Raw genomic sequence first — 14,592 nt, 5'->3', positions numbered from 1 at the left:
AACAAACACATAACAAAATAAAATGAAACAATAACAACAAAGCTCTAAACTCAGATCCAGTAGAAATAAGACTACCATAAGCAAAGCTGCAAAGCTTTCAGATACGGGAATTATTAGACACAGATGACACAAATTATAAAATACTATGCTTACTCTATTAAAAGATTAAAAAACAAACCAGAAAATATATCCAGGGAACAGGAAACTGAAATAGTCACTGAGAAATTTGAAAAGCAATCCAACAGAATCTTAGAAATTACAGAAATGAGATCATTAAAATTAAGAATATAATGGTGATGTGTTTAACAGAGTAGATATAGCTAGAACATCCTGAATAACAAACTAGTAGAAACCAATCAGAATGCAGCACAGAAAAGTAGAGATGGCAAATATAAAGAGGTTAAGAGATGAGGAAGACAGAGTGAGATAGTGTAACACTTATCTAACCAGAATTCCAGGGAAGAAAGGGAATGTAACAGAGTTATATCTGGAGAGATATTAACTCAGAATATTCTACACTATATGAACTAAAAAATCCCAACAAATTCTAAGGAAGAAATTTTAAAAAATCAATCTACATATAGATACATCAAAGGCATACTGAAGAATACAAAAAACAGAGATATTAAAAGCAGTCAAAGAAAGACAAATTAACTTCAAAGAAGAAGACTTAGACATTTGACTTCTCCACCAACTCAAATGAAAAATAAATGTCAATCTCAAATTCCACAACAAGCAAAACTATCTTTTAAGAACAAGGGTAAAATAAAAAGCAGACCACCAATGTAATTTCCTGAAGGAAATGCTCAAAGATGTACTTTAGGCATAAGAAATATGAATCCAGATAAAGGTGTGATAAGGAAGAATTGAAGAGCTAAATAAGTGATATACACCTAAGCAAAATTGGGTATGTAAAATAATAATCTATTAAGGGTTAAAATAAGATTACTGTGCATAACACTAACATATAAGTATTCACATGGAAAATAATAAAATCGTACCCTGGCCACATAGTATACTAAAAAATCAATTATGAGTGGATTAAAGACATAAATGTGAAGGGCAAAGTTATTAAACTTTAGGAAATAATTTGGGAGAATAGTTCTTTCATTTTATGATGTTAAGGGATTTCTAAAAACATAATGGAAAATCTTGATAACTTATGAACTTACATTCATGAAAAGTTTACATAAATAAACTGAAAATATAAGCTGTGAAATGGAAGATGATATATGCAAAACATAAAACAGAAGAAAACACTAGTATTTAGGATAAATAACTATGCATATTGCATGATTTTTGAAAAGCCAAAATCGAATTTTAAAAAGGGAAAATGACTTATCCAAGCATTTAAACAGCAGAAAGGAAAATCTGAAGAGATCAACCTCAATAATAATCTTAGAAATAAAACTTTAAACTGTAATGAGATACCATGACAAATTCTCCCTATTAGATAAAAAATAAATACCTGATAGTACCAAGCACTGGTGATGATATGATACAACAGCAATTCTTTTACTATTGGTGGGACTGTAGATTAGTAAACATCTTTGGACAACAGTTTGGTAATATTTAATAATTTTATTCCTTGCTATACATCCTAGAGAAAGTTTTGCCAGTGTGTACCAGGAGACACGCACTAGAATATTCATAGCAGCATTGTTCATTATAGCCACAACTTAGAAAAATTGAAACGTCAACTAAAGTAGAGTAGGTACATAATTTGTGGTACATTCATAGGAAGGAATGATATACAGCATACGTTAAGTGTGAAGATGGAGGAATTAGAGCTTTGTGTAACAACAGATGCATTCCACAAACATTGTGTGAAAGAAGCAAGGTACAAATGAATACATTGTATGATACTATTTGCATATTGTGCAGAACCAGGCAAAGTGACACTATCTTTTCAGGATGACTGTGACCACTGCAGTTGAGAGCAGAAGTGGCTCCTGTCAACTTGTAGAAGCTGGTTGTTAAATTTTCAGAAATTTGTTAACCACTGGTAACTTGAAATTTGCCATTATTTACAGCATGAAAATAAGAAAATGATACAAATCAGAACTTTTGAGTCATTTTTTCCCTGAAGAACAAGTTGTTAAACATTTACCAGCATACTATTGGGTGAGGGGTAAAAGGGCTTTTGGAATAACCACAAGTTTCTATTTCTATACTGGATGATGATTAAATAGGTTTTCTCTCTAGTTGGACATTAAACTCTCATACATTTTTATGTTCTCTTGTATATGTACGATATCATACAATAAAAACAATAAAAGCAAAATATATTTCTTTTAATAATTTCATGCTGTTAGATTTTATGTGTAAATCTTTGACATTTCTGGAATGTATTTTAGTAATAATAGTGAAATATGAGATCTAGCCTCATGGTTTTCAAAACTAGTCAGTGGCCAAATCTGGATCAGATACAAGATTGTCCAATTCAAAGCCTATGTTTTTTGTTCTATTGGAAGCTGCCTCAAGTATGTTCTGTGGTTTTTATACAGTTTCCCATTTGTCTCTTTGTAGTGTCCTGTTGAAGAGTCGCAAGAAGACAGGCTAATGGTATGAATTCACTTTTGCAGCAGCATAAGTTCAAAGAAATGAAATTATTGTGGCAATCAAGTAGTGGAGTTGATTCCAAGACAATTGATTCCTCTCAATTTAAATAAACTTAAACCCCAATAGTATTATAGCAGTCAAGAGATTGGGAATGTCTACACAAGTGCCCTCATGATACACAATCACAGGATCATGTTTCCTAAATGCCTTCTTCAAGATTTCTAGGAGATTTCTCAGAGTCAGAAACATCTTAGATTACTATAACTTTTAACTTGATACATTAAAAAATATGGTACATTAGAAACAGGTACAATATAAATAAAAGTCACTTTATCTTACTGATAATTTAGTTTTTATTCACTGCCAAATAAAAATGCTTTAAATGCTTAAAAATATTTTAATGAAGGTCTCCATTACTGCAAATATGACTTCTATAACTATTTCTTTGGAAAATATTCCCAGGAGACAATGATCTGCAGTTGTTGGGCTAAGAGTATGAGTGAATAGAGAATCAATTTTGAAAGACTAATGTAAATCATACATTAGTATGCCAAATCATACATCATATTTGTGGTACCTGGATTTTTCTTCCTTGATTTTATGTCTCAATAGATGTGTTTTCACCAAAAAGTGCCCTTTGAGTACTGTAGAGGTATGTCTTAGTAACAAAATAAAATTAAAACTGCTAATTAAAAACTTGGTATTTAATACTGCTGGCTGTGACACAATGTAATTTACAGCTTTGTAATTCCACTTGATGGAATACAATCTTCTTTGCTTTCTTCTAGGGGAAGATCATGCTATATTAAACAGAGTTCTGACACTGTCACGCTCTTATCATATTACAGAAAGCACTAATCCTTAGGCCATTCATTTGACTCCCTATTCCTGAAGTAATCCATGTTGGGTCTTGGGCAGCTCCCTTGAGAATTTGCCCTTTTTGAGGATGCTGAGATCAGCCTTATTGTGCAAAGTGATCTTGGTTTTATGCAAAAGATGTCTTAGTTCCAGCTGCTTAGTAAGAGTTTCACTATTTTTCACTCAGACATGTTAACTATGAGCTTATAAATATTGTTCATGCTCATTACTTCTCTTTCGTCCAGTGTCCTCTACTAGAGGGCAATGTGTGAGAGAGGAGTTATTTTTGTGACTTTTAGAAAATTGAGTGGAGGTGGTAGGATAACAAATAATAAGAAAGAATAAGAGAGAACAGAATAAGAGAGGTTTTAAACTCGATTTCATTCATTGGTATTTTATCCAACCAATTGCTACATACTTCAAAATTAAGTATATTCTATATTTAGTCTTTTTTTTGTCATCATGAGAAAAATATTTGTAGTTGAGGGGACTCAGTTCTTTTCTTAGAATCAGGATTGAATATTTCTAATAAAGATAAGGGTTTTTTTTTTGGTAGGGGAGATCAAGTGACAAAAATTTGAACGATTTGGATGGAATAAGATGTCTACAAATGTAGCTTTAAAATGTTTTAATGAAGGTCTCCATTACTGCAAATATGACTTCTATAACTATTTCTTTGGAAAATATTCCCAGGAGACAATGATCTGCAGTTGTTTGGCTAAGAGTATGAGTGAATAGAGAATCGAGTTTGAAAGACTAATATAAATAAACTGTTCCACAGAACACTCTGATCCACAAGATGCTACAAAAAAAGAGCTATTCTATGATTAAATAAATTTTAGAAAGTATGTGTAAAATAAGTTGAATTGATTTTCTTTTTGTAATACGTCTTCTCATCCACGTTGTAAAGACCTAAGAGTATGCAGAATTTTCCTTGATTAAGGACCAAGGGGGGTTTCCCTGGTGGCGCAGTGGTTGAGAGTCTGCCTGCCGATGCAGGGGACACGGGTTCGTGCCCCGGTCCGGGAAGATCCCACATGCCGCGGAGCGGCTGGGCGTGTGAGCCATGGCCACTGAGTCTGCGCGCCCGGAGCCTGTGCTCCGCAACGGGAGAGGCCACAACAGTGAGAGGCCTGCGTACCGCAAAAAAAAAAAAAAAAAAACCGCCAAGGGAAACCAAGGGATCTCTCTCTCTCTCTGACTCTCTGCATATAATATAATATAATATAATATAATATAATATAATATAATATAATATAATATAATATAATATAATATATAATATATATTAATATCATTCTCTAGCTATACATTATATGTATATTTATAATCTTGAAATATCTATTAGCATCTTATACAAGAGAGGGTTCTATTGAACAATATGATGATGTTCAGATAGATGTATTTGACAGGCACTTGGGAAGTGTGTCTGGGGATTTTTGAAGTTAGTGAGGATAGTAGATTGAGTTATTAAGGAAAGAAATGTAGAAACTGAAAACCTTGAAAACACAGCTATAAGCAAACTTGAATCATAGGGGCAAGAGGAACAGTCAAAGAAGTTGAAGAAGGGGAATTAGAAGTGTGCATTGGTGTCAGGCAAGAAGAGGGAAAGGCTAGTCACCTCTGTCTTGTGCCATGGTGGGTGAAGTAGGAACATACTGCCCTGGTGCTCTTGAATTTGGTAATGAGATGCCAATGCTGATCTACAAGGGAGCACCTTTGGGCGAATGATGAAAACAGACATCAGGCAGCAAATGGTGGATGAGTGAACGTGTGGTTAGAAAAAAAGCAGCAGAAGCTAACTCTTAAGTGGACTGATATTCTGAATATGAGAGGGTGAGGGGAGTTGTGAGTACTGCTGTAAATGTAAGAGGATGAACACAAAGTGAAGGAGGAGATGAAAGGAGGCAGAAATGAAGATTAAAGCCCGAAGTGGAGCACAGGAAGGAGAAGGGCCACGTATTCTTCTAGGACAAAAGGAAGGTGGGAAACACAGGCTGAAGGGCTTTAGGGATAGTCTGTTTTCCTTTTGTAAATTCTTAGCAAAGAAATTCATAAACATTTAATTTCACAGTTAAAATAGCACTTACTGCAGAATTTCTTATCACAAATACTGACTATGAGGCATAACATTTAACTTAAAGTTTTCTTTTCATCATTTATTAATTTGAGTAATAGAATTCAACCTTTATATAAGGGGTGAGAAATACATAAAGTGACTAATTATATCTTCACGCTATTGAGTTTATAATCTAGAATTAAGCTCAAAAGAAAATTAGAATATTTCAGATAAGTAAAAAATGCAGAAGGATAAAACTGCTTTGTCTTTAGACAATCACAGTTAAATTCCTGACCTATATATTTTCCTGATTCTACCACTTTTTAGTTCTGTAAGTAGAAATTAGTTCACTTGGTGTTGATATTTTATAATTATTATCAATATTTTAGTATCTTTCAAATGAAAAAAAAGATTAACACAGGGCCTGGACTTCAAACCTCTCATATGAGCCACAAATACATTTATTTCAAAGGAATCTATTCAGGTTAAATACCTATAAACTTTTTATTTCTTGGAGGTTTGACTGAGTTTTACTCAGACATAATTTTTCATGGATATGTTTAGATAATTGTCGAAGAATTTTAAGTATTTTGATGGGATGATGGACTATTGTTGGTAATAACGAATACTTTATAAAGTATCTCTGCAACAACCACTAATTAGCTTCATTTTAGCCCACAGTTAATTCCTAAGAATAACTTATGTAAATGATGAAACTCTAGTAGTGTTTCTGAATTTCATGACAATGAGATTTTGTGGCAAATTTCTGACAGCAGGTACATGCCTTTGTTGCCTTTTGAGAAAGGAATAATCCAAATACTAGAACTTATTTAGCTGTGGAGATTTCTCCCTTTCCAAAAGCTTTGAAAGTATAAACTGAGAAAAGCAGGCTAAAAAGAGCTTCAAGCTTGATTTACATCTTAAGAACAAAGAAACAAATGAAAATGGGACTATTGTCTTTATCTTCACGGTTATTGTGTGCAGTATCCTTCTATAATCTTTTCTGGTAATGAGGCTTAATAGCTGCCGTTGAGATATTAATGGAAATTGTCACAGGTAAGGGAGATATTACTGCATCTAATGAAATAAAGTAAGACTAAAAGGAAAGGAAAAAGAACAATAAGTAAAATCTGCACAAATAAAAAGAATTTAACTAGTTTCTAAAATTTAACCCTATAGTTGACTCTGACATAAAGTCTAATAATAGAAATGCATTACTGGTCAGTTTTCTAAAATATCAGTTGTCAGACACAACTGGCAACCTTCTTCTTTTATTATTTTACATTTATATGGTATTTAAAAACCTCTTGACATCAATATTACACAATACCTAAAAGCCGAAATTCTATATGGCCCCAAGGGCAAGTCAGATCATTAGGGTTATTTCAGCAAACAAGAGGACAGATTCCAAGGAAAACCCCCAAATGCTCAAGTAAAATAATGGTTAATAATAGAAAGAACAATGTAATAATTCCAACTGAATTCATCTGTATATTGAACAAATGTTTGAAAAAGTTCAAGCAAGTTTAAATCAATTTTTTATAGTAATTGTATTACTGATTCTGCCTTTTTCAATGCTCACCTTTGGGTTATGGGCTACACTCATTTTTAGAAAAGTTGATGCTTAGGTATTATAATTAAATGTACACTCTTTCTCTTGTTTCTTAAAAGCTGAGGGGTGAGTGGTTGCCACTGAAGCAGTAGTGTATAGCCATCGAATTAGAGGAAGGATGCACAACTGACCTGTCAGATAGAGAATTATGAAGTTAGTACATAAGTTATGATGGCAACCAGGCTTCTTTTTCTAGGGCATTCCCTGAGGAATCAATTGTAAATAATGCCATCCAAACTTCCTAAGAAAAAGACGCATGCCAGGTTTCTGCCAGGATAACAGTTGATGCCTAATTGAGCCCAGGATTGCTAAAATGTCTCCTTTTTATAGTCCTGAAAAATGCTGAGCTAATGAACAGATTCCATTTCAAATCTGAAGCCTCAGCTCTCTAGCAAAGATTCTTTTATGATTTGGCTTATTTTTTAAAAATTAAAAACATAGAGACTGTTCTTAGCACAGCCTGTCTACATATAGATGCTAAATTTTCATTAGAATTTACCTATAAATTGTTCACAGCACATATACAGCTATTCTAATAAGAACTGACTGGTGAATCGATTGGTCTTGAAAACTGCATTCCATTTTAATCATATATTTTGGTTCAGGAGTAAAAAAAACCTGATTCCTTGTCCATTGCTGTCTTCTTTTTTCTCTTTCAGACATGTAGAACATTCCCGACATTTTTAGACAGTTAATGCTTATCCCATGCTTAAGAAGAAATACTTATTTTTTTCCTTCAACTGTGGATATTACAAACAGAGATTAGTGGCCTCTCACTTCAGAGCTGTCAGTGTTGAAGTGGCGTGAGCTATTAACATTCTGTTGTAAGTGGTCAGAAGCTTCCCTGGGCATTCCTGTCAAAAGGCCACTAAACCCTCCAGTTTGTGCTGTTTTCACTAGGATAATCCACCCCTGTCCTTTCTGATTGGTTGGTGCTATTCAATATGCCATATTTACTAATGATCCTATGCAACTGCTAAATTATTTTTCCTTAAAAAAGAAATAAAAGGTAATCTTAAATCAAACTATACTCCTATTGATGCTTTGATTTGGCTTCAACGGTAATATTTTATTCCAGGAAAATAAAATGAATAATTTTTGAACTATTTTTTTTTTTGTCAAATAAGACTCAGTATTATGCTGGCTTGGTGTCAGAACAACTATCAGAAATATCAGACCATCATTCATGTAACCATTAAGACAGATATACAGAGTACCAATAGATGCTCAAATTCTAGAATCCATCCTTTTCTGGCTCTGCACTTCCTTTAAACTGCATGCTCAGTACAGGCTTTATAACAGTCTTATCCTGGCCCTTATTTATTAAAGGAATAAAATAACATTACACATTTGTAAGAAGAGCATACATATATAATCAGTCACTTTGTTCAGTTAATTTATGAAATATCATGTATTCTTTCCCATATGTTCTAAATCTTATAACTGTATCTTGGCTAGGGATCAAAGGATAGAATGAGTTTTCGTATTTTGAGTATATGCCTGTCACATGACATCGGTCTTATGAGACAATTGATAATGCGTTTTCCAGTTAATTAGTTATTTCTTTCAATAGCTCTTTGCTCTGTGGCCATTTTGTAATAGTCACTGTGCTAAACATTTGAACTAAAACAGTGAATACATTAGACAAAAAATTCCTAGCCTGTAGGATTTGCATTACAGAGAGAGAAAAATAGAATATAAATAGATCAATATAGTATATCAGATGAATGAGTGTAATGAAGAAATATCAACTATGAGAGGGGGATTAAAAGGGTCCACAGGGGCAGGGAGTATAGTGATGGAATATTAAGGTTTACATAAGGAAAGAATTGATTCTGAAAATTTCTATTTAGGATTTGTGCATATTTTATCAAAGTCTTAAATTAGAGTGAGACTGATTATTTAGATATGAGGAATTTAGTTGTGCTATTATTGGTGACTCAAATTTGACAAATTTTTCTTCACTTTAGTTTCAAGCTCTGATCTAAACCCCTGCACTCTTACATGTTGCTAATATACTTATGAGTTAGCAAATGGAATTCGGTAAGCTCCTTCAGGGAAGTTTTTTGAAAACAGGTGAATAATTACCTGGGTTTTATTTAGATTCAGTCCTCTCTTGAGTCACATTGATCCCTAAATCTTTCTCAATTTTGTTAGTCTAGAATGCATTCCGTCTTCCAAATAGTTAGGTAAATAGCTAGATGATCGACAGAAGGCGAGAAAAAGAAAGAGAATGGTATTTTGATCACTATGACTACAATCTTTTACATTTTCTTTTACATATTAGAATTCTAATGAAAAATGTAATTCTTCATAAATAGAACTTTCTATTTGGTACTGCCTTCCCTGCCAGTGATCCTGATAAAATAGACTTCATTTTAGAATTAGTTTTCTTGTGGCCAGAAAAGACTGGATTTGTGGACTCTGAGGGGCCAGACTAATTGCGACCCAGTTCGAACAGGTGCTTTGCTTTTATTAAATGATGTCCAAGGTTAATGTCAGGCAGCGTAGATCAACCTCTACCCTCCACTTGTCTTCAGTGAGAGTAGTGTGAGTATATAGGGTGTGAATTTGACCCCCCGAATCTAACAGACAGTGGAATAACCGAGATTACTCTTTTAGAACCTAGTGATTGGTTTTCAAAAACTGATTCATCTCTTTGACAGATGTCATGCCTCTCCTTTTTTTGGAGTGTAAGTGAATTTCCTTTGAGGAACAAATAATCTCCAATTCCCATACACATTTCTGTCTACCAAAGTTAGCCGTTTTAATAGGATAACATTTAAAGATTTTTACCCAAAAGAAATAAAACTCAATTTTCTTGTGATGTGTGCCAATTTTTAATTTATATTTGTTGAATTTTAATATTTAGAATTATTTAATTCACAATGTCATTACATTCCAATTTCTAATAGAAACATTTATTTTATTGCTAATAAAATAGGTTTTCTAAATAATTAGCAAACTTTTCACAATATATAAACCTATTTTTTCCCTTCCATTTTCAGAGGAGTAAACTGCTACATAAAATAAATTTTTCTTCTCATCATAACTAATTACGTACAAGAGGTTATAAGGTAATAAAAACAATAATGTGCTGAGATTAGGGAACCTCATAGTTATATTTAGCTCACATATTTCTGTTCATTTCCACAGAAAGGTAATTTCTAAACTCCAACAAACTGTAAATAGCCTCAAATGAAATATATAACTTTTCTATTGTGGAGAAATGCTCTAGTCTGTGGAGAAAAATAAAATAGAATCTATTTGTACTAAAAAACAGACTCTTCAAATATTTAATTGAATCTCTGACAGTGCTTGTTCAAACACTTTCACCTGTATCCTCATATAAAATGAAAATAAAAACAATCATATATTTAATACAAATATCCTGGTAAATTAAACTAGGCTTATTAATGCAGATGCATTGATTTGAATAAGAAAAACAACCATACACACCGAAGACATTTTATTATTTGACTGATAGTGTTTATTTAAAATATCTCCTCTCTCATGGTAAGTAAAATATATTTTGACACAAAAAGATTTAATGTAGATGTTCTAACAAATTAAGGTACAACCTTATCCATTCCTGGATTCCACAAGCATTTACAGAATGAACTTTGTACTCAGATGTGGGCTAAGAACCTGTATGAAGAGTTTACTACCCAATGAGAAAGACACGCAATGAAATCAATAATAAAGATATGATGTAATTGTGCAATAGTAGAAATCTGTCCAGCATGGTAGAAGAATTTAATAAATGGCACAACTTTGCCTAGTGGGTCAAAGAATGTTTGAGAGGGGAGGTGATAACTTAGTTATGCCTTGAGAAGCTCACTAGAAGCCCACCAGGTTGAAAGTTAAGGAAAAGCATGTGTATGGCAGACATACAGACAAGGGAAAAAAGTCAGGATCTAGAGGAGTGCATGAAGATGACATATTCGGGGAAAACAGAGTAGTCTGATGTACAGTGGACCCCTGAACAACAGTAGTTTGAACTGTGCAGGTCCACTTATACGTGGATTTTTTTCAATAGTAAATACTACAGTGCTACATGATCTGTGGTTGGCTGAATCCACAGATGCCAAACCGTGGATACGGAAGAACTGCAGATACGGAGAGTTGACCATAAGTTATATGTGGATTTTCAACTATGTGAAGGGTTGGGTGGCCCTAATCCCCGTGTTGTTCACGGGTCAACTGTAATTAGAGGGATCAGGCTAAGGCTAGATCATGAAGAGATTTTTATTAATTTGGTCACTCTAAAAAAAATGGGTAGAGGATCTAGGTGGGTTCTCAAGTCCTGTGTTCTTCATTAAAATTGACTTTTGTCCCTCAGAATTACACCAAAAGCATGAAACATCTATTCCTGAGGTTGCAGCTTTCAGGCAGAAAAGATAAATGTGTAGATTTATAACTCAAAGGATAAGAAAATCCAGCACATTTATGTTGGTTCCCTTAAACATTTGAAAGTAAAAACATCGTACCCCTTGTTTGTTGCCTTGTTTTCTTGCTTGTATTTGGTATAGATAAAAGAGATATGCAATCATCTAGATCAACTAACTCAAGTTGGCAAAAGCTAAGTAATCAGTCTTTGGGGGACAGCATACAACAAGTTCTAATGGATTCAATAAATACTGGTTGAGTGCCCTCTAAGTGCTAGAGGTCAGGGCTACACATGTGCATGAGATACCCTTCTTGCCCTTGAGGATTTTATGATCTGGGAAAGCAGACAGCGAAATAAACATAATTTCAAATTACAGAAGTAAATTACAAGAAAGTAACAACCCATGCAGGATGCCTGGGAGCACAGATCAGTATCTTCTAGGAATTTAAGCAAAACATCTTGGAGGAGGGACAGCTTAGCTCAGTATAGAAGAATAAGTGGTGAGTATCCTTCAGTAGAAAGAGAGTAAGCAAACGGCAGGAATTTCTGTGGTGTTTGCAGGAACACAAAGAGTTTGAAATTGTTGGAGTGTCAAGTCTGAAGTGATGACTGAGCCTAGAAAGTTGAAGCTAAGGAGCTAGACAGGGACCAGTGAGGAGAGAGGGGGCTTTCTATTCATCTTATGGAGTTTGGAGTTAGTGCTCTAGATAACAAGGCATTAAATGGTTTTCAGTAGGAAAAGAGCATAATCATATTTGTACTTTAAATTGGTATCTAACGGCAGGTGATGCTGTTCTGTGGGATTGATGGAGAGAAGTTTCCAGGTTCCAGGACTGCAGAACAGTATGCATCTCATTCACTACTCATCACAATCGCCTGCAAACTAAGCATGTGCTCCATAAATTTTTGTTGAATAAATAGATAAACAAACCTTTTGGTGATTACTGATGATACTGACAAGCCAGAATCGGGACAGTGGTGACAGAGAGTGGAGAAAGAGGAAAGGATATAAATACAGGGAAAAATTCTAGCAATTAAAATTAACAAAATATGGTGAAGTGTTCTGAGAAATTTAGAATGATTCAGGGCTTGGAGAAAGGGAACATTTTTGGTCATGTTGGTTTTTTAAAAAAAAATCCTTATGAAACACACATAGGCTTGCTTCTTAAAGGTGTATTTATATTTTTGGTTGTTATACATCCAGTATTAGTAGGACTCCAAAGAAATTATTGCTTGTTACTTTTTTGGTGACAATGCATAATACACCTGCAAAGAGACTATAAGATTTCTATCGGCAGAAACTGTCTAAAACCTCTTAAATGTTCTGTACGCAGTGCACATCACAGGCTTTTGTTAAGAATCTGTTAATTCATTGGCATTATTGTTCTAGTTTAAGTCAAAATCTCAAATAGTACGTTTTTAAAAACCATAATTTCATCATAGACGTGATGATACATTTTGAAAGTCTAAAATACTATATCTTCACCATCCATCCCATAGGAACTACGTATAGTTAAAACTCTCCTATAATTTGTTCCTTTTGTTATTTTGGTACCTCAGCCTCATTGATTAGTGCCTTGGGTAGACTACTTTTATAATAAACTCCGACCTACAGGAATGAGGAAAGATGTATTCCCCTTGCCCTGCGTCGCCGATTCCAGTTGGTACATAGACACTAGTTTCAGGACTTAGGTCCACCCTTCCTGTGTGTTTTGTTTTTGTTTTTGTTTTTTTTTGTTTTTTTTCTTTTGCGGTACGCGGGCCTCTCGCTGTTGTGGTCTCTCCCGTTGCGAAGCACAGGCTCCGGACATGCAGGCTCAGCGGCCATGGCTCACTGGCCAAGCCGCTCCGCGGCATGTGGGATCTTCCCGGACCGGGGCACGAACCCATGTTCCCTGCATCGGCAGGCGGACTCTCAACCACTGCGCTACCAGGGAAGCCCCACCCTTCCTGTTTTTTACTCTGCTTTGTGTTTTCTAACTTTCCACTGTGTTTTGACAGTTTCCACTAGGCAATCTATCTTATTTCAGGATGATATTTTATAATATAAATGAAATATATCTTACAGAGCTTATTAGGCAGAGGTGATAATTATAGAAATAGCCATTTTTCCTTTAGGAGAATGAGGAGAAAATGTAATTCAGGAAAAATAGGATTTTACATTCTTTATAAAGGGTTGTGTTGTGTTTATGTAAAGAGCCAACTTAAATCCAGTTACACTTATGTATTTTATGAAGGGCTTTGAGCAAGTTGTTAAGAGGAATTTTGAAGATGGAAAATAATACACTTTATGTCAATAAATTAATGTTATACTAGTTACAAGTGCCTTGCACTGTTTTTTGCTAGTAGAAACTATATTGATGAACATGTAAAGAAGTAAACGAGCAATATACGTACTTCATGCTTAAATTTGCTTATCCTAACACCTAAAATTTATTGCTGTAAGCGTGAATAACTTAATGCAGTCTTACATTTGCCAATGTTCATAGGTAAAAATTCTGATAGAAACAAATAAACTCACCTTGAATAGGAAGCTTCTAATATCACAAAATCAATAGAATCAATAATAAGTTATAGTCCCCTAATAATAACTAATTCAATGTGTTTCACTTGGGTGAGTTATTTAAAACTACCAAATCTCTTTTTTCTGTCCCATTAAATGGAAAAAAGTGTATCTATATTTAAATCTTGCTAGTAGAGGTTGCTGAGGAACATTCAATTAATTAATATATAATTTATTCCTCACTTCCAAAACAGCTAAAATTCAATGGTGGAGGTGGGAAGATATAAATCCTAAATATTTTCTGAATGATTGAATTGACAAGTGAAAAAAAGATTTGATGTAGCCAGTGCATATTCTAAAAATACATAAAATGTTTTTTTCCTTTTTTTTGCGGTACGCGGGCCTCTCACTGCTGTGGCCTCTCCCGTTGCGGAGCACAGGCTCTGGACGCGCAGGCTCAGCGGTCATGGCTCACGCGCCCAGCCGCTCCGCGGCATGTGGGATCTTCCCGGACCGGGGCACGAACCCGTGTCCCCTGCATCGGCAGGCGGACTCTCAACCACTGTTATAAGGAAATCTGCTGATATTTGTAGCTTTCTCGAAAACTC

Source organism: Aethalodelphis obliquidens, unplaced genomic scaffold (assembly GCF_003676395.1).
Source record: "Aethalodelphis obliquidens isolate GAN/ISIS:26980383/991018 unplaced genomic scaffold, ASM367639v1 scaffold4, whole genome shotgun sequence".
NCBI classification, from domain to species: Eukaryota; Metazoa; Chordata; class Mammalia; order Artiodactyla; family Delphinidae; genus Aethalodelphis; species Aethalodelphis obliquidens.
This window is presented reverse-complemented; position numbering follows the sequence as displayed.